The 19,235-nt window shown below is 42.0% G+C and overlaps 1 protein-coding gene across 4 annotated transcripts in view; it reads right to left on the bottom strand.

The window, feature by feature from the left end:
* LOC131359336 (signal-induced proliferation-associated 1-like protein 1) overlaps nt 1–19,235 on the bottom strand; it is a 58,791-nt gene that overhangs the window by 34,760 nt on the left and 4,796 nt on the right. Inside the window, exon 1 of one of the 4 annotated variants that reach the window (XM_058399131.1) lies at nt 12,730–13,161. The exons of 2 other annotated variants lie outside the window; for them this stretch is intronic. The gene's annotated coding sequence lies outside the window, so the exon portion shown is untranslated. Of the gene's footprint in view, nt 1–12,729; nt 13,162–19,235 lie in introns of those variants that run through there. One more of the 4 variants, XM_058399132.1, reaches the window with a different exon arrangement.

The raw sequence follows: 19,235 nt of genomic DNA, 5'->3' as shown, positions 1-19,235 counted from the left end.
GCTGGGTAAAAATATCTTGGGTTCAGCGTTATCTGACTGGACACAGATTCTACCAATCCTGAAAGAAGCTTTAAAAATGCAGGTCCATCCATGACGAGTCAAGAAAAGTTCACGGGAATCGTTTCACAGGAAGTGATACTTTGATATCATTTTATGTTCAGAAAAACAATGTGAGGGCACTGAGACGTAGAGTATAACAAATATTCTGTTTCAGATTACAGAAAGTGTCTTCAGTTACCATGGTGGTGTGTAACAGATATGCATCATGTCAGTATGCTTTAATTCAACGATCATTCCTTTCCTACTGATCCATGGAACTGGAGTCTGGAAAAAAGAGCAGATTTCCAACAGCCTATAGTTATGGCTATGAATGAACTTCTGTCTTGTTTTTTTCCACTCTGCTGTCTCTTCACAGGGACCCGCGGCTTGCTCCTGTGCTCATTAAAACACACTGCTACAGTTTTCAATCAGAACCAGGAAATGAAATAATTCTCTGCACAGACTTGAGCTTGAGTTAGGTCAGCAAACATGTACCAACCCAAGCCATTAAGACCTTCCTAACAGCATTAATAATGAAGCGATCACCACTGTTCCTGTGCGCTCAGCACCATCGCATTAGAAAGCATTTCATTTGGCAGATAGATGCACCAGACATGACAGAGGCCAGGGATGATGAAGATAAAGTGACTTGTAATTGGCATAACACACATATCCACAGTAGCGCATTCATTCATTTTGTAGTAAATGGTTTAAAAGTAGTACACAAGAAGTGAACAAGCCTAAAAAAAAAAAAAAATATCAAAATATGCTCTTGAACACTCACCAGCCACTTTAATAGGAACACTATTCATTCAAGCAGTTATTTCATCACCCAATCATTTGTCAGAAGTGCGGTGAATAAACTCATGCAGATACAGGTCATGAGCTTCAGTTACTGTTCAGAATAGGGAATAATGTGATCTCATCGACATTGATCGTGGCCTGGTTGTTGATGCCAAATAGGCTGGCATGAGTATTTTAGAAACTGCTGAGCCCCTGGGATTTGAATAGCCCCTAGAGTTTATACAAATAAAAAACATTGCAATTCTGCAATCAAAAAATAGCGTGGTGTTGAGAAAAAAACAGAGCAGACCAAACATTTAAACACACCCTTTATAATTGTGGTGAGCAGAAAAGCATGTCAGAAGACACAACAGGTTAAATTGACCACGTTGGGTTCCATTCCTGTCACCCAGACTCTCACAAACTGGACAGATGTTTTGAGAACACTGAACACATGACCATTAAACTGAAGCTCCTGACCTGTATGATATTACAAAGTGTGCTAAAGCCACATGGCTGATCTCTGAAACCATGCTGCTCTTCTTCACATCTAAAGCCTGTTAATATCACAGCAAGTAACAAAGCTACTAGTTTTACTAACGTTTCCACGTGACAAGGGCGTAGCGTCATTTCTTTCTTTTATTCCTGAGAATATTTCAAATATGATTGGGGCAAAATATATGTTGCTGCATAACTGTGTGAGTGTGCTGTCTTTATGCTTTCTTTAAAAAAATGGGCCAAGGGGGAGGTGGTAACTCAGTGGTTAAGACGTTGGACTAATGATTGAAAGGTTGAGAGTTGTAAATCGCACCACTCCCACTGCTGCGTCCCTGAGCAAGGCCCTTAACCCTCAACTGCTAAGCTGTATAAATGAGATAAACAGAAATTGCTCTGGATAAGAGCGCCTTCCAAAAGGCGTAAATGCTATTGACCAACTACTCTACAACTACAGTGGAGATGAAGCGCCGACTCAAAAGAAAGACGAAAAAGTAGCACAAGCGACTCTCTAAACTTGTTAAGAACTATTTGAGTAGGGAGGAAAATACAGAAAATGTGTAATAATTTGAATAACATTCTCTTTCTTTCCAACAAAGTAAAACCAACTCAAATTAACTCAACTCAAAAGAACCATAATGCAAGTCTATCAAATCTCACATCTTCCATCAGCCATGTTTCCGACTGGCTTGCTTGAGGCAGCGAATAGAAAGAGAGAGGTTTCTTTTATATCAATTCCATTTTTTTATTTGAATAAAAGGTATGCCTCGTAAAAGCTACCTGATTTGCTATTAAAACTTATTTTATTATAGTAATTTAGTAATTTCTCAAGCTTAATCTTCTAGAAATTTGAAAAAAAATTAAAAGTATTCCTTTGTGAGGAAAGGTGTGTGTGTGTGTAGATTTCCATGGTTCTTGAGTAGCACACAAAATGCAATATCTAGGCATATTCGCAGCCAAACAATGAACAAAATCAGAAACGCCTAAAATCTGGATCAAACTGCACACCTCCAGCAGAACTCTCTTTTTGTATAGCACTAAGAAAGTTAGCAGTAAGAAGCCATCACCTCATAAAATTTGTCCCGTCTGGTGGTGATATAAAAAAAAAAAAAAAAAATCATAGGCTAAATAATATTGAAACGTGCTCCAATAAAAACATGAGGGCGATTTTAAAAGGAATCATATGGCTCTGGCGGAGAGACGGAGCTAATCTGGAGCCCCCGTCTAGACACCTGATCTCTGTTGGTCATGCAGATGAGTCAAAGGCCATAAAGCCAAAAAGGGCAGCATGTCCCGAGTGAACTTAAAGGTATAATGAGGGGAAAGTGCACAGAGTTGCTAGGCAACAAACACCATGGTGTCTTTCTTTGCAGAGAGACTAAAATCAAAGCCGCAGTGTGAGAGATTTCAGCAGTGCTGATTATAAATGTGCAGATAACTACGAAATCTGTCCATCTTCTCGGGCCGCTTCGAACTCGAGAGCTTTCCGTTCGGTTCGCGTTTAAAATATCGATCTACATTCTCACTGAGACAGGATTTACATTCAGTCATATTTGTTTAGATATTCCTTCAGTGAGGTCTGGATTAGGCAAGACAGCTTCAAGTTATCGTGAACTCAGCACCCTGGAATGACTGGCACAAACATCTGAAACTGGCTAAATGGATTCCATTATCAGAGTTAAGCGATTATAAGAGAATTGGTTCAGTATGAAAGTTCCTGTTTGTAATTGTACTTAAGTGATGCTAAGTGCTGCTTGTTATTTCGTCCTGTGTTGGAATGTTGGTAGAGGTAACGTGTTGATTTCCTGGCCTGGGGCTAGCTTGAAAAAGATTTAATGGTTAAATATAGATTAAATAAAAAGAAAGAAAGAAAAGAAACACATTTAGCATTAAATGTGCTAGGACTGACTATTTCAGGAATGTCCAAGCCCATCCTTTTGACAGCTAAGGTGTCAATAACAATGCCAGTTTTAGTAGCAGGCGACAAATGAGACATTTCTATACTAATTATAAGAAGGTTAAATGACAATACACAAAGGACTGGCTTGATTCCTTGTGATGTGTGGTCTGATGTGTTTTCTCTCCAACTTTAGGTCTCATTTACTAGCCTTTCAGACTGGCAGCTTAGTCTGAAATTGTGAAATGTGAAAGCTGTCATGCGGACCAGGAAGCGCACCACGGTACTTAACCCAAGGCTACCTGTTGGAGGGGGCCCGAGTTCGGTTGCACTGGACCTGTGCCACGATTCCTGTGCATGTGAACACTCTGGTCTTGCGCTCGTTCATGAGGTAAAGTAACCTGTGCATGTGTTTTAGCCCATGAGGACATCATTAGTTTCCACAACACGCGTGTTGCATGAGAGAGACAGAAGAAGCGAGGTGACTTATTTAGATACGAGATGAAGAAAACATACAGGAACAGTATATTGGTGCATTAATTTCAGTATCTGCCTTTATTCGGAACACTGTGTGTAAGGCAAGGACACATCCTAATTCCATTCACATTCACACTTACGGCAATTGTAAAGTAGCCAAAACATCTACTGGCATGTTTTAGAAGGTGGAAGGAAACTGAAGAATCCAGATGAAACATCAGAGAACAAGCAGAAGCCCAAGCTTAGGACTGAACCAGGGACTTGAGCTACTCACAGATTGATCTATTCCTCTAAAAGCACACTATTCAGTAATGTCTAGAATTAGGAAATGTTTATAGTTATAAAAGTAAGCAATGGATGGACATTGACGTGATTAGTTTGAGAGGATAAAATGTTTTAAAACACCTTTTTCTGCATGGTTGTGCTCGTGAAAGATTAATTTCGTCAACAAAGCTGACAAGAATGCAGATGTACACTACTGTTCCTTCCTTAGCCCACTTTTGATAGATACTGACCACTGCAGACCGGGAACACCCTACAAGAGCTGCAGTTTTGGAGATGCTCTGATCCAGTCGTCTAGCCATCACAATTTGGCCCTTTGTCAAACTCGCTCAAATCCTTACGCTTGCCCATTTTTCCTGCTTCTAACATCAACTTTGAGGACAAAATGTTCACTTGCTGCCTAATATATCCCACCCACTAACAGGTGCCATGATGAGATAATCAGCGTTGTTCACGGCACCTGTCAGTGGTCATAATGTTATGCCTGATGGGTGTATAATAAAACATGGCTTGTCTGAATGGGACTCTGAATATTACCGATATGAATGTGTAAAATAAATAAACAAAAGTGACTCCCACATAGGGTGAGCTGATTTACAAATGAAGTCATGACCCCTGATGCGATCACACATTTTTTGCTGCCATTTCCCTCTGACCTTGCTCATTTAAAGAACAGATTGTTCTTAATGAGTCAGACAGCAACCAGGGAGGGAGAATGAATGAATGAACGCGTGTGTGTGTGTGGGGGGGGGCACGTTGTTCTAACACTGTGGACATTGGATTAGACGTTGCTTGTGTCTGGCCAGTGTATTTAATATCACAAAAACCTCCCAGTGTGAAAGCACTGCATGCCAGATTGATGACACTGCTTTCCCCACAGTGCAATCAAGACAGCATTTATACCACCGTCTGCAATTTACTATCTAATTACAAACAAAGTGATTTGATTTATCAGACACATGGCTGGAAGTTCTCTTGCCTGAATGCCTCGGAACGTGAACGCGCACACGCCCCTTTAATAACAAGCCTAGACTTTGCCTTTTAATCAATTATTGATCCCAATCCCCCCAGACCTAGTCCACTAGCTTACTTCAGTGGACTTGTCCTCTTTCACTATTGACAGCCGTCTGCTTTCACAAATGGGGCTTCAATAACAAGAGCAGGAAAAAAGCCACTGGATGAATGCGTAGTTTTCTGAAATCTTTTGGCCCGGCTCCAGAGCTAGCTGTGAGAAAGTTTTTCAAAGCCTGTAAGTCCCAGCCTTGACAACAGAGCGAGAGCCAACACTGACGAAGGGCAAAACAGTGTATCGATTAGTGAAGCGGTCCAGCATTGCCACAGGCTAGGATGTGAACATCATGTCTGTTACTTACTTATTCACTCTCTCACACACACACACAAGCAGTTTGTGTCTGAATTTCAACCAAGCATAAAGTGATAATTTACTGTCAAGAGTCTAGACCAGATTCCTTTTTCCTCTGAGGAACATTTTGCTCTCACATGTGTTGCACTCTGGCTTTCTCTTCCAAGTTCTACTGCAACAGCTAACACTGTCTCACACTCCACATCCTTTCATAACACTGTAGGATCAGAGCATACCTAATTTAGCCTCTCTCTCTCTCCGTCAAGCTTTACATGTACTCTTGCTGCCTGATGTGATGCCAGGGTGAGACACTTTTTCTTTTTTTATGTCCTGCTGTGACTCCTCTTGGCCCCAGACCTGTTTGAGTCATCCTGATGCTCTTACTGCTGCTTGTAGCATTCGTCAACTTCTGATTCACATTCTGCTGCTGTGGACAGAGCTACAATGGATAACCTTAAGATTTTCACTTGCATTAATACAAAATCTCACTTCGATATGGACCAGAAAACAACAATGAGCACGATCAGACGTAACGTTAAAACCACTGACAGGTGAGGTGAACAGCGATGATCATCTCATCAGAGCGGGGAGTGGGGTGTAGAAGGCAGCACTTTGTGTTGGAAGGCAGAAAAACCGGGCAAGCATTAAGGATCTGAGAGACTTTGGTACGGGTCACATTGTGACTGGATCAGAGCATTTCCAAAACTGCAGCTCTTGTGTTGTGGGGTGTTTCTGCTATACAGTGGTTAGTGCCTACCAAAACTGCTCCAAGGAAGGACAAGCAGTGAACCAGTGACAGGGTCATGCATGGCCAGGATGTTGGGAGTGAAGGCTAGTCCGCCTGAGCTACTGAAGCACAGGTTATGGCGACGACTGAAAGGTGTGAGAACAATCTCAATCAATTCATCACAAGCACTAAGATCACGTAAACTTTTACTAAACACACGTTCAGTGTTGTTCTGCTGAATCAGCTATAGAAGAGAAGGTAATGAAGAGATTATATAATAGTTTATATAACTGTAAAGCTCTTGCTTCCCTTTGCCACATCACACAGGACACGATTTCACAACTCAGTCACAAAAACTCAGCCAAAGCCAGTGAAAAGATTGAAATTATTCACAGGGAGAAATGACAGCTGTCTGAACAAACTGTAAATGTAACGCCTCCTGACTAGCATGCATCCCCCTTAGGTAAGCAAACAAAGCCGGGGTGAAAGTCAGAGGAATTCCGATGACGCAGGAAGTAATGAAGATGAGTAAGAGGAGGAGGGGTTTGCAGGTGTTAACTATCTCAACTACCTTGATGAGTTGGGACTTATGACTGTTCTGTGGTTTGTGTCTGCTCACAACTGAAAATAAATATTGACATTGCAGCGATCATTGGGGTCCAAGCACCTGCAGGATCATTAGTTTTTTCTGATAAAACAAACTGTCAAAACATGTCATGTTGGTATTCAGGGTATGGTGCGTAGCCAGTTATACAATCTCCATGAGGACACACACACGCAGCCCCTGAGATTTTGCCTGATTTGGTCAGACTTACTGTACAATTTAGAGAAAGTCACTGCTGACTCTTTTTGTCCATCTAAATGAACAATGCAGCAGTGGCTTGTGACCACAGATTTGCTTTCTTTTTGTGCTTACAGTTCTTCTTTCCTTCTTTTTTTTTGCCTGCCTTTCTGTCTGTCTGCGCTTCTTTCTGTCCACGTGTCTTTCGGTCATCTATCTGTCCTTTCTGTCCGTCTGCCTGTGTTTGTTTGTCCATCTGCCTGCCTGTCTGTCTGTCTTTCTTTCTTTCTTTCTTTCTGTCAGACTGTCTTTCTTTCAGTCTTTGTCTGTCCATCCGTCTGTCGGTCTTTCTGTCCGTGTGTCTTTTTGTCATTTGTCTGTCCTTCTTTCTGTCTGTCTGTCAGTTTTTCTGTCCGTCTGCCTGCCTGTCTTTCTTTCTTTCTGTCCGTCTGTCTTTCTTTCAGTCTTTCTGTCAGACTGTCTTTCTTTCAGTCTTTGTCTGTCCATCCGTCTGTCGGTCTTTCTGTCCGTGTGTCTTTTTGTCATTTGTCTGTCCTTCTTTCTGTCTGTCTGTCAGTTTTTCTGTCCGTCTGCCTGCCTGTCTTTCTTTCTTTCTGTCCGTCTGTCTTTCTTTCAGTCTTTCTGTCTGTCTATCTATCCGTCGTTCTGTCTTTCTAGGGTGTGGCAGATTGACAGTGAATGTATAAAAGAGTAGAATATTATTATCTAATGAGTTTAGTGGTGCAGTAAGCGGTTGAGCGTGATCCATCATACAGTCGAGCGGCTCGCTGTGAACAGCTTCACACATGCTTTTGTTCCACTGTGTACAATACAGCAGGTGTGTTTCCTGTCACCACTGTCACAGTGTGTCACAGTTACAGTGATACTGATACATTTTAGGGCCACTGTTGAAAAGAAAACAAACAAGATTTCGAGAATAACAGAATATTTAAAGCATAATAATGTAGTAAAAAAAAAAAAAAAAAAAAAAAAAAAAAAAGTCATGGTATTTTATATGCGGGAAACTTTGCAATATCTTTAGAATAAAGTGTTTGTACTTTATATATTTTTCAGAAAAAAGACCTTGTACTTCAGGGGGAAAAAAGGCAATAGCTGGGTTGGAGGATATCCTTCAACAAGTGAGTCAATTTCCTCCATGACAGTGTAGTTCTTTCCTTCAAATAAAAAATACATGGTATATAAACCAACCAGTCTGTCACAGTCTTCTGATTTTAAGCTCAGAATATTGAGACTTTTCTCTCCTAATATCAGGAAATAAACAGAATACGGTTATTCCATAGCCATAGACTAGGCAAAGAAGAGAAATTTCCAGAAATAAACAGCCATATGTACTCTATTCAATGCTGCAGATTTTCAGTCTACTTAGATTAAATAATAAATGATCAATAGTTGAGCCGACCTAGAGGATAATGAGGATGATAAGAGGATCACTTTGGGGCCGATTTGCCCAAGCTGACCATCACAACGGATGACCTGGTTTCAGATGAGCCATTCCACATTATCCTGGTGTGTGTGTGGGAGTAAAATCTAATTTTAACCTTTCAATGTTTTCACAATGGAGGCAGCCCCAATAAAAATGTGATCATGAAACATCTTAGATATTAATAACAAAAAATCTGAAGGTCTCATTTTATGACCTTAGTACTGAATATTCTGCACAATTTGAAGATTATGAATATTCTGCAAGATCCCAGTTTCCGAGCGTGGGGAGCACTGGTGGAGTGTTTGATTCGGGGTAAATCTTGTAATGTCAGGGATTTTATGACTGAGAGCAGGACAAAAAAAAAAAAAAAAAAGAATGTGAACTCTGTCATTATATCTAGTGCTTCTCATATCAGCGTTTATTAAGACTGCATAATCTTGTGTGGAATAGATGAAGTTCCTTCAGGACTAAAAATCTGTGTTAAACATAATTGCTACCGTGCATGTGTCTCCCAGCTCAGCCATACGTCTTCATTGTTAAATAACGGCCTTTCGTCTGAAGAAGAGTGTGACTGGTACGTATTACTGGAGGCACACCCGTGTGGGACTGGTCACTTCTGGCAGGGCATCAGGAAAAGCAGGAAAAGAGGGAACAAAAATAAGGCCACCACTATCAGCGGATACAATGGCGAGTAGAACGTGAGTGAGAAGGGCTGAAGACGGCAACAAGTTTTACTTTCCTAGTATTCTCCTGCTGTGCCGATGCCGTTAGACTTCACACATGATTCACAGGAGAGGTTCAGCTCCTTTATTTTCGCATGGCACACAGCTGGAATAAATTGCACGTGAGCAATAAAGCAGTGCTTTACTCCTGTAGTTAAAAACCGCTCGTAGAGTGACTACTTCACAGTAAATCCTTTTTAAGTTGAGATATGTTTACAGGCCGTTTGGCAGGATTTTATATATGTTTACTTTTCTATACCTGCTGTTTATTGCTTCCACAATGTTCTTGAGAACGTGCCACTGGGGCTGATACTACAGCCAGTTCAATTCTATGTTTAAGACTAAGATTCTTTGTAAACAATTTAAGCAGTGAACTTCTTGTTGAGCCAGTAGAGAATAATATCCTGAAACACTGTGTTCCTGTGGTGCAGTGAGTCACAGGAGTCAGGCCAGACTGCGACTCATACCTCTTAGAAGAACGGTCTCCCTCTCAATACTGGATTCAGTTCACTCGTATTCTTTCTAACTGTTTCTGACTGAACTTCTTGCTACGTTTTAAGTTGGTAAACAGTTCAATAGCCAAAGCACCAGGAGATTTGTAGTTTGTAGTTGTCCAGTGCAAGAAAGGAAGAAAAGAAAGAAAGAAAAAAGAAAGACAGACAGAAATATACAGAAAGAAAGACAGAAAGAAAGGAAGAAACGAAAGAAAGATATAAAAAGAAAGCAGACAGACAAAGACAGAAAGACAGACAGACAGACGTTCCAGTGTGTCAGGTTTGGAGAGGTCAGGAGTGGGTGTAATAACATTAATAGTTGTGGGGTCAGGAACTGCTTGCTGGCAGTGACAATTGCAGAAACTCAGCTGGACGGATGTTCAGGCGATTCTGCGTCATTTTCTATAAAAATCCTTTCCTAATTCTTTTGTGTGCTCTCCACATGGTGACGTTTTTCACTGCCGATGCTCTCAAACCCTGCCACTGGCAATCATATCTTGAGAGAAAGTGAGAAGTCTCCACGAGTTCAGCGTAAAGCACATGAGATGGTGGAGGAAGTGAGTGACCAGGCATAGTCAGGTATTTGTAATTACCCATCAGTAAGGTGAGGAATGCTGGTAACACTGGAGCCGGGACTGAAGGTAAACCTAACAATTATTAGCTGTAAATAATCTGATTATTAAACTTAAAATAATACGATATTAACTGTACATGCTGATAAACGGCAACTGATACTTACACCGATCAGCCATAACATTATGACCACCTGCCTAACAATGTGTTGGTCCCCCTTTTTGCCAAAACAGCCCTGACCCGTCGAGGCACGGACTCCACTAGATACCTGAATGTGTGCTGTGGTATCTAGCACCAAGATTTTAGCAGCAGATCCATTAGGTCCTGTAAGTTGTAGGACTTAAAGGATACTTTTGATAGATACTGACCACTGCAGACCGGGAACACCCCACAAGAGCTGCAGATTTGGAGATGCTCTGATCCAGTCATCTAGCCATCACAATTTGGTCCTTTGTCAAACTCCCTCAAATCCTTACACTTGCCCATTTTTCCTGCTTCTAACACATCGACTTTGAGGACAAAATGTTCACTTGATGCCTAATATATCCCACCCACTAACAGGTGCCATGATGAGGAGATAATCAGTGTTATTCACTTCACCTGTCACTCATAATGTTGCTCATAATGTTATGCCTGATCAGTGTATTAAGCCCTGATGAAATAGTGAAAACGAGTGAAGACACTTACGGCTGTATATGTTTGGCTGCATAGACAGTTGGCGCATTAGAAAAAGACGCTTTCTTGCTCTGCGTCAAAGCAGGAAAACAAGATACAAATTAGGATAACATATTCCAAAATACCAGAAAAGTGTATTTTTGTCTCTCTTAAAGCAACCATGTTAACCATTTTAATTGTTTGACTTGATAGCCATCACGGTGCTTACTTGTACCAAGCCTCTACCTGTTCATATCATCAGAGTAAATGTCCCATAAATCAGGGCAGTGTGAAACGTGTAGAGACAACCCTGGATAAAATTTAAAAATCTAGCCAAAAATGTCTCCTGCCAACATTTAGCTGTTAAACTTTTAATGAGCCTGCTCCAACACGCATAACCCCCGACCTTTAAGTTGTACCCTGATTCCTGTCCAGTTCACCTTCCGCTCCTCGATACCTCTGTATCCGCTTCCCGGATTCCTGTAAATCATAGCAGGTAGAATAGTCGTAAGGACGACCGCTGCTATTAAGAGCGAGATGGATGACTGTGCGAGTGTGTTGGTGCCATGTATGGTGTGCAAACTCATAAAATATCTGGAGAGATTGCAGATGTCAGCGGTTTAATTGCTATTCTTGCCCACGAGGCAGCCATCAATCACATATGATGATTTCCAAATGAGTAAAACCAGCAGACACACAGTAGTCAGGCTGACTAATTTCCTCTTCCTTGCTCCATCACTCAGCATACATGCAGGTAAAAAAAAATAAAATAAAAAAAATAAATAATTCAAGGCGAAGAGAACACAGGCAACGCCATAATGACCAGTGTATGACTAAAATAGTCCTAATAATAAACGGTCATGCAACATGTGACGCTTTTTCCCACAGATTATTTTTGAAACAGAGGCTGGACAGACGTAAGCGAGGAGCTTGTTTTTGGCATTAACTAAAAGTGCCAGGTGATGGTTCGAGATAAGCCGACCTCATGAGTCAAAGGGTCGTGTAAGCGGTATGTCAGAAGAGCTGTTTGTAACACCCGTGAGCCACGAAGCCACGAGTTCAGCACAAAACACTGCGATCTGATTTATAAAAAGCCAAGCTGAAAGAACGCAGACGGCCACAGCGCCCTGGACTGATAAGTAAGGAGGGAAACATGACATGGCGCGTACAACGAGCCGGTCTGTCGTGACCGCTTACTCTCACCACCGCAAAGATGATTATTTTCAAATGACATTATGCCCTGAAGTGTTTTCTTTCTACAAATTGTTACGATTGCTGAATTTTATGTACAAGTCATGAGAAGTTGTAGAAGATCCATGAGAAATTAGTTGCTGTTATGACTGACGCTAGAGACTCACTGGTCTGTCCCGATTTCTCTGCCGTGGAGATAATAAAACAAAACAAACTAAAAATGCAGCTTATCATGTTAACCAGAAACCAGTATGCTTTCCCATGACTCTCTGTGTGACACAGCTGCTGTTATGTGCTTAATAACACACTCCAGACCATGTGGTTATACACCAATAACACACTCTGAGGAGGGTGTGATGCTGTTACCCCCTAAAGTGAATTATTTTCATGTAAACGCATGGGCTGGAACGTGTTTGCTGACACCATGGTGATTTGTGAGAGATTACATTGTTTTATTTTATAAATTAATTACAAGTTAGAGTTTAATGTCAAGGACTAGTTCGTTCCTGTTCAATCCTACTGTAGTGTCACGATTATCTGTCATTTCCACAGCAGCTCCCTTTGCTCACTCTCATTACTGTTACATCACGCTTTCAACCCAGACTCCTTCCATAAACATTAAACAGAGACATCTCCATATCAACATACATACTTCAAGACTGTTGTAGATTATATTGAGCATTCATTGTCCAACCCCTTGAGTACTATGGCAACAATTAGACACAGTGTACCAAAATAAACCATATCACGGTACAGTCTGAACCGTATTATTATAAAAATGAAAAAATAAATAAAAACAATGCACACCTACTGATCAATCCGATTGGAGAATTCACCAGCGCTGGGTTGCAGAGTATTTTTAACAGACATGGCAACAGAAATTGACTGCTGATTCACTGCACAGGAGCCACAATATCAATATAAGGAGGCAAAAAAAAAGAAGCATAGGTCTAACATAATAACCCATAATAACTAAGAGAGCAGACAGTCCAGGCAGTCAGGACCTTTCTTCCCTCGCTGAGAATCCAATTACTACTGATGCAGGTCCACGTTGTCTTATTTGGAAAGGCTTTCAGACACAATCACGGCACATTAGACAAAGGACAGTTAAGATTACGGAGGCCCGAGCAGGTGAGACAGGAAACTTGATCCGACATGAAAACAAGTGAAACTGAAGATTTAAGGCTTGCTCGTTGCTTTGGCTCTTGTTTACGAGAGAGAGAATATTTCAGCACCTGCAGTACAACTAAGCAGTCCTATGCACAGTCTATTGCTCTTTATATTTAACACGCTTATTGACACCGTGTTTGCTTTACTTCTGCCCCACTTTCACGTTTCTGAGGCTTATTACTGGAGCAAGTCCTGGCTAAAAATTAACCACCATATCAGTGTTAAAAGAAATCCAGATCATTCTGCCCCTACTTGCACCTCTGTGTGGTTCCCCAGGATGGCTGGGGAGAAGATACAACACAAACATGTACGGGCATGTTTTCCTTGAAGAAGAAGAAGAAGAAGAAGAAGAAGAAGAAGAGGGGGAAAAAAAAAAAAAAGAAAGAAAAACCAGCGGCAGCACACAGCCTCGCTGGGAAGCGTCTCTCGTTTCTCTTCTCTTAAGCCCCATTGCACTTGTCTGGTTAGAGAGAAGGCTGCCAAGTGCTAACTATTTTCAGACACAGCTGGGTTCGGGAACGGGACCGAGACGGGAAAGCATGCTCCGTTTAGCTCGGCTGCGGTTCTGGCTTCGACCACTTTGTGCACTTCTTTCCCAAAGCCAGCAACGCTGAGCTTTTTACCTGCAAGGCCCTTTCTCAATCGACGGGGATTAAGAGAATGTGATCAAAATCTTGATTAGATGCCTGAAAGCACATTGAGAGGAAGAGAGTTTCTTGCTGAAATCGAACACTTCCAAAACACCTGCTTAACTCCTTCCTGATGTGTAATCGCATGAACATTATACAGGCCATGCACGACTCCAGCGTGTGCTCCTCCTAGTTACTCTTTGTTGCCTGCGATTCGACAGAGAAACGTGCCCTTTCCTGTTGATGCCTCGTATTTACTAAGCGAGCCCTCGGGGCACGGACAACAGGACTGGGTGAACATGGGGAAACAATTAAGTCATTTTTGACTCATGAATCCACTAAATCCTGTTATGAATGCGGATGAAATGTGTAGCAGAGAGCCTGTTTGCATTGTTCAAGAAATAAAAAAAAACGAAATGCCTCTATTGGTCTTCATACAAACACACAAAGCTGTCCGTTTCCAGCAGCACCACAGGAAGCACAGTCACAGGCATTATTGAAGAACACAGGCAAATTAATCAGTGGCCGCAGAGTGATGCCAGGGCGCGTTACAGAAGGGCACATTGACTTGCAAATTCGTTCCGCCACAATCCTGCCTTTTCCAGAAGGGCAAAAATGCTGAGTCTGACGATTGCTTATTCATGCGATGGTGTCAGGCCACCGACTGCATGTTGCACCGTGAGTTAACTGCGATTCCTTTTAAAATATGATGAGAGCCAAAGGCTGCAATTACATTTCGCTCATTAGTACTCCTGGAGCATCAATCCCATCTGTACTAATCGCCGAGTACTCAACACGCTTTAGTGCAGTTGTCCTAAACAGATTTGTGAACAGTCTGAGATCTTCAACAAGACAGACTTCATGTTCTAACTGGAATGAATTTCCTGGTTATGCAATTGCACTGTTTGATCATAAAAGGAGAGGTTTTATAATCCGGTGAGGATGAGCTCCCTTTTCAGTCTCTCGAGGTTTCTACCTCGTGTTGTCTAAGGCAGGGGTCCCAAAGCACCGGGCCGTGGTCCGGGACTGGGCCGCAAAGAAACAATAAACTTCTAAATTTATTTCAAACCATTTCACACTTCCACCCATTGCAGGTTTTTCCATGCATCAGTAAATCCGCAAGCTAACCCATGCTAAAATGAAATAAAAACAAATTTAACCAGAGAGCTCCCCCATCAATCAAACCCTCATCCCTCCACACCCCACAGCCTCCACCCACCGGGTCGCCGAAAAACTGTCCAGTATCAAACCGGTCCATGGTACAAGTAAGGTTGGGGGTACCCTGATCTAAGTGAGTTTTTTCCCCTCACCACCTTCACCTCTGCTTTACTCATCAGGGATGTTAAATTTAGATCTTGCTATACCAATAAAGCTTCACTGAACTAGATTATTACGAGCCCTGTGTGCTAAATATCTACATATGCATATTAAATAAGGATGAGAACATGATGGAGCACGCTGTTATGGGAAATAATGTGACGCTGCCTGATCCAAAGCAGAGTTATTATTACTATTAAAGTTATTACTACATCAAGTCAACTTTTTTTTTGGTTTGAAACAAACATGTCCTGCTTTTCAGCTGTTTATCGTCACAATGAATTGAATTGAGTTGGGATCGGTTCCATGTCCATCTTGAGTGACCCCCAACACAAGTAGAGAGGCGTTTACACCTGTGATCAGATTTTATTTATCACTTCCTTTGAAGGAAGGCACATTTACGTCGGTACATGTAATAAATGTAAACGTCTCCAGGCGGAAATATCCCATGAATCCTATTTTATATAAATGGATGGTCAGTCTCAATTGTTTTCGACCACATGGTCTGCTGATGAATCTTAGAAGTGATCGATGAAAGGATCGTTAAAAAGCGTCCACTTTCGTCTCTGCCGTTAGCACATCTCCAGCATGGCCTTTGTCCATTAGCCTGGAGTTGGAGAGCTGTGCTGTTGACCGGTCTCTCAATGATTACGTAGTTTTCGGCTAGATTAACGATGCTGATTAATAATCAGCTGATGCGTCGTCGCTCTCCTGCATGCCCCGAGACATTGGTGTCATGTGGTCATCTGCGACCCAGACCACTTCTGATAGTCACAGTGTGCGTCTCAGAGACTTTCACACCCTGTACAGACCTGTACCAGCGCTCTCCACACAACAGGTCTCCTAGCCCCGCCCCCTTCACTACGTAAGCAAAACAGCAAGGGTTGAGTGCAAGTGTCCAACATTTTCCACACTTCATTTTTTCAGTTCAATAAGTGCATCATCCGCATGCTTCAAGTGTACTTCTTGTCTTCTTGCTGGAATTTGCTTACAATATTTATACTAGAAAATGGTGCAGAACAGTGCATACGTGATTTGGGACGCACCTCAAGACGCTCCCTTAAACTCTTATTCTTTCTCTTTCTCTGACTGACCGTTACACTGTCCACACCTCACTGTTTCAGCACTGATGTTTTACTTTGATATTTCATCATGTTTACTTTGTTTCATAATCTAATATTAAATGGATTATCTGCCCCACAACTGAATTGCCTGGGAATGAGCTGTTACTATAGCAACAATACCATATTAGAACAAGTGCATTAATATAAACCGTTCATTTGACAGACAGCTAAAATGACTGTCTGAGCACAGTACACACACATCACACACTCATCATACGCACACAACACACACACACACATCACATTCATCACACACACCACATTCATCACACACACGCACCACATTCATCACACACTCATCACATTCATCACACACACACACTCATCACATTCATCACACACACACACTCATCACATTCATCACACACACACACTCATCACATTCATCACACACACACACTCATCACATTCATCACACACACACACTCATCACATTCATCACACACACACACTCATCACATTCATCACACACACACACTCATCACATTCATCACACACACACACTCATCACATTCATCACACTCATCACATTCATCACACACACACACTCATCACATTCATCACACACACTCATCACATTCATCACACACACTCATCACATTCATCACACACACTCATCACATTCATCACACACACTCACCACATTCATCACACACTCACCACATTCATCACACACACACCACATTCATCACACACACCACATTCATCACACACACACCACATTCATCACACACACACCACATTCATCACACACACACCACATTCATCACACTCATCACATTCATCACACACTCATCACACTCATCACATTCATCACACACTCATCACATTCATCACACACTCATCACATTCATCACACACTCATCACATTCATCACACACTCATCACATTCATCACACACTCATCACATTCATCACACACTCATCACATTCATCACACACTCATCACATTCATCACACACTCATCACATTCATCACACACTCATCACATTCATCACACACTCATCACACACACACACTCATCACACACACACACTCATCACACACACACACTCATCACACCCACACACTCATCACACCCACACACTCATCACACCCACTCATCACACGTATCAGAGAGCCGTAGTCAGGGTTTGATGCAGTCATTCCCAATAGATAGGATCATTTCAGCTCCTCACTCCTGAGCTACACTTAAAGCTTGGGGTTATTAATTAACAGAGAAATCTCAGTAGTTAATATTCTGTAGTAGTGAAAGAAGGTTGAGTTTAAATCACAGGACAGGAAGTGAAACACTTTCAATGGGCATGTAAACCTCAGCTGACCTGCTGGACACTAACATCTGAAAGCATCCTCACTGCAACTTCTAATAAAAGCTAATAGGAAACTGCTGAAAAAATAACTTCACTGGGATCACTAATTATTCCTCTTGCTATCTGACTGAAGACCTGCTGAATTTTCGATTGGATATAAACCCCTGTAACAACCTCTGAAGATTGGTATTGGACTTAAAGTGTCATTTATTCTGGGAACAGGAAATGTTTGCATATAAGACTACGACTAGTAAATTTGGGGATTTTTGTTCTGGAAGTGAACTTCTCCTGTAATGCACGATGCCTGAGCGTTTTATGCGAAAGAGTTTAACTGTAAAAGTGCTTTAGTTAAAAAATGAGGCTTAGTAACATTAAAAGGAAAACAACATGTGAGTGTTGCTATCAGCTGATACTCAAGGTTTCAGTATCTGCGGCCGAAAAGAAAAAGTGCTCTTGCGTCATCTCCAGATAAAACTTTAACCACGCAGCGCAAACAAAGACGAGGTCGACACGAGGCTGAACCGAAGGCTCTGACACGGCTTACGTACTCCTCGTTTCTAACGCTAACACTGACGATGAACATGAGCGCGCTGTGGGATTGATGAAGTATAAAGTCGCTTTCATACCCATTTATAGTGTGAAACCGATCCCTTCATAAATAAATGAACCAAAACATGAGGCATGCACGGCTGAAGAAGGTGAAGGGAAAAAGGTAAACGAACCTTTGGGAAGGGCACGTGGGTGGATTGCTGTGGTCAGAATCAGAGCGTGATTGTTCTCCACAGCATTTGCATTCATCTTACATCATCACACATGTACACGGAGAACACGACATGACTCGGCATGTTTTTTTACTGCTATTATTATGGGCGGCGGTGATAGCTCAAGTGGTTAAGGCTCTGGGTTGTTGATCTCCCCAACACCACCAAGCTGCTACTGTTGGTGCCTTAACCCACTGCTCCAGGGGCGCTGCATGATGTCTGACCCTGCTCACTGACCCCAAACCTCAAGGATGGGACATGTGAAGAAAGTATGTCACTGTGCAGTAATGTACATGTGACAATGACAACTTATCACGTGCAGTAAGGTTCCTCAGCTCTTCTGTGTTCCCCTCTCACTCATGCTACATGTGTGATAATGTCATCGAATACAACACATGCATAGGTTACTTTACTTCCTGAAGTGCAGACCTGAGTACGAGTTGTGTTCACGTTCACAGGAATCGATTCTAGTGCGCACTTCCTGCACCAAATTCTTCACATTACTGCTGTGTTCCAGAAAAATCACCCGAACATGGATTAGCTCTAAGGAAATAATGAGATAATGATATGATTAGCCAAGTTTCAAATATTCTGCGTGTAACACCCAGTGTTTGTCTTTCTCCCAAGCAGAGTGGAGGGACCGGGGAACGAGACAGATGTGTTTTGTCCTGAAGCGAGAGGAAACTCTGATCAGCATGCAGAGCAGGTGCCGAGCTGAGAGTGCTGAATGCAAGTCATGCTCTTCGCGCAGGAAGAACATCCAGCTGTGATCTGTTCACAACAGATCTACTACAAGCAAGGTGATAAACAGCTTGCTCTGCTATGTGCAGCTACGTTCAGCAGATGCGACTATGGAACAACGACAACAAAAAAATGCATCCAGTGATCACAAACTTCACAAATACTGGGATCAGGAGTTGAGGCCAGGCTGGAAATTTGATAGTCAAGTTGTTTGAATACAGCGCCTGTGCCTGAAATACCATCATCATCAGCTACCAGCGTT

Source organism: Hemibagrus wyckioides, linkage group LG09 (genome assembly GCF_019097595.1).
Source record: "Hemibagrus wyckioides isolate EC202008001 linkage group LG09, SWU_Hwy_1.0, whole genome shotgun sequence".
NCBI lineage: Eukaryota > Metazoa > Chordata > Actinopteri > Siluriformes > Bagridae > Hemibagrus > Hemibagrus wyckioides.
Note: the sequence above shows the minus strand (reverse complement) of the source record. Positions and strands in the feature narration are given on the sequence as shown.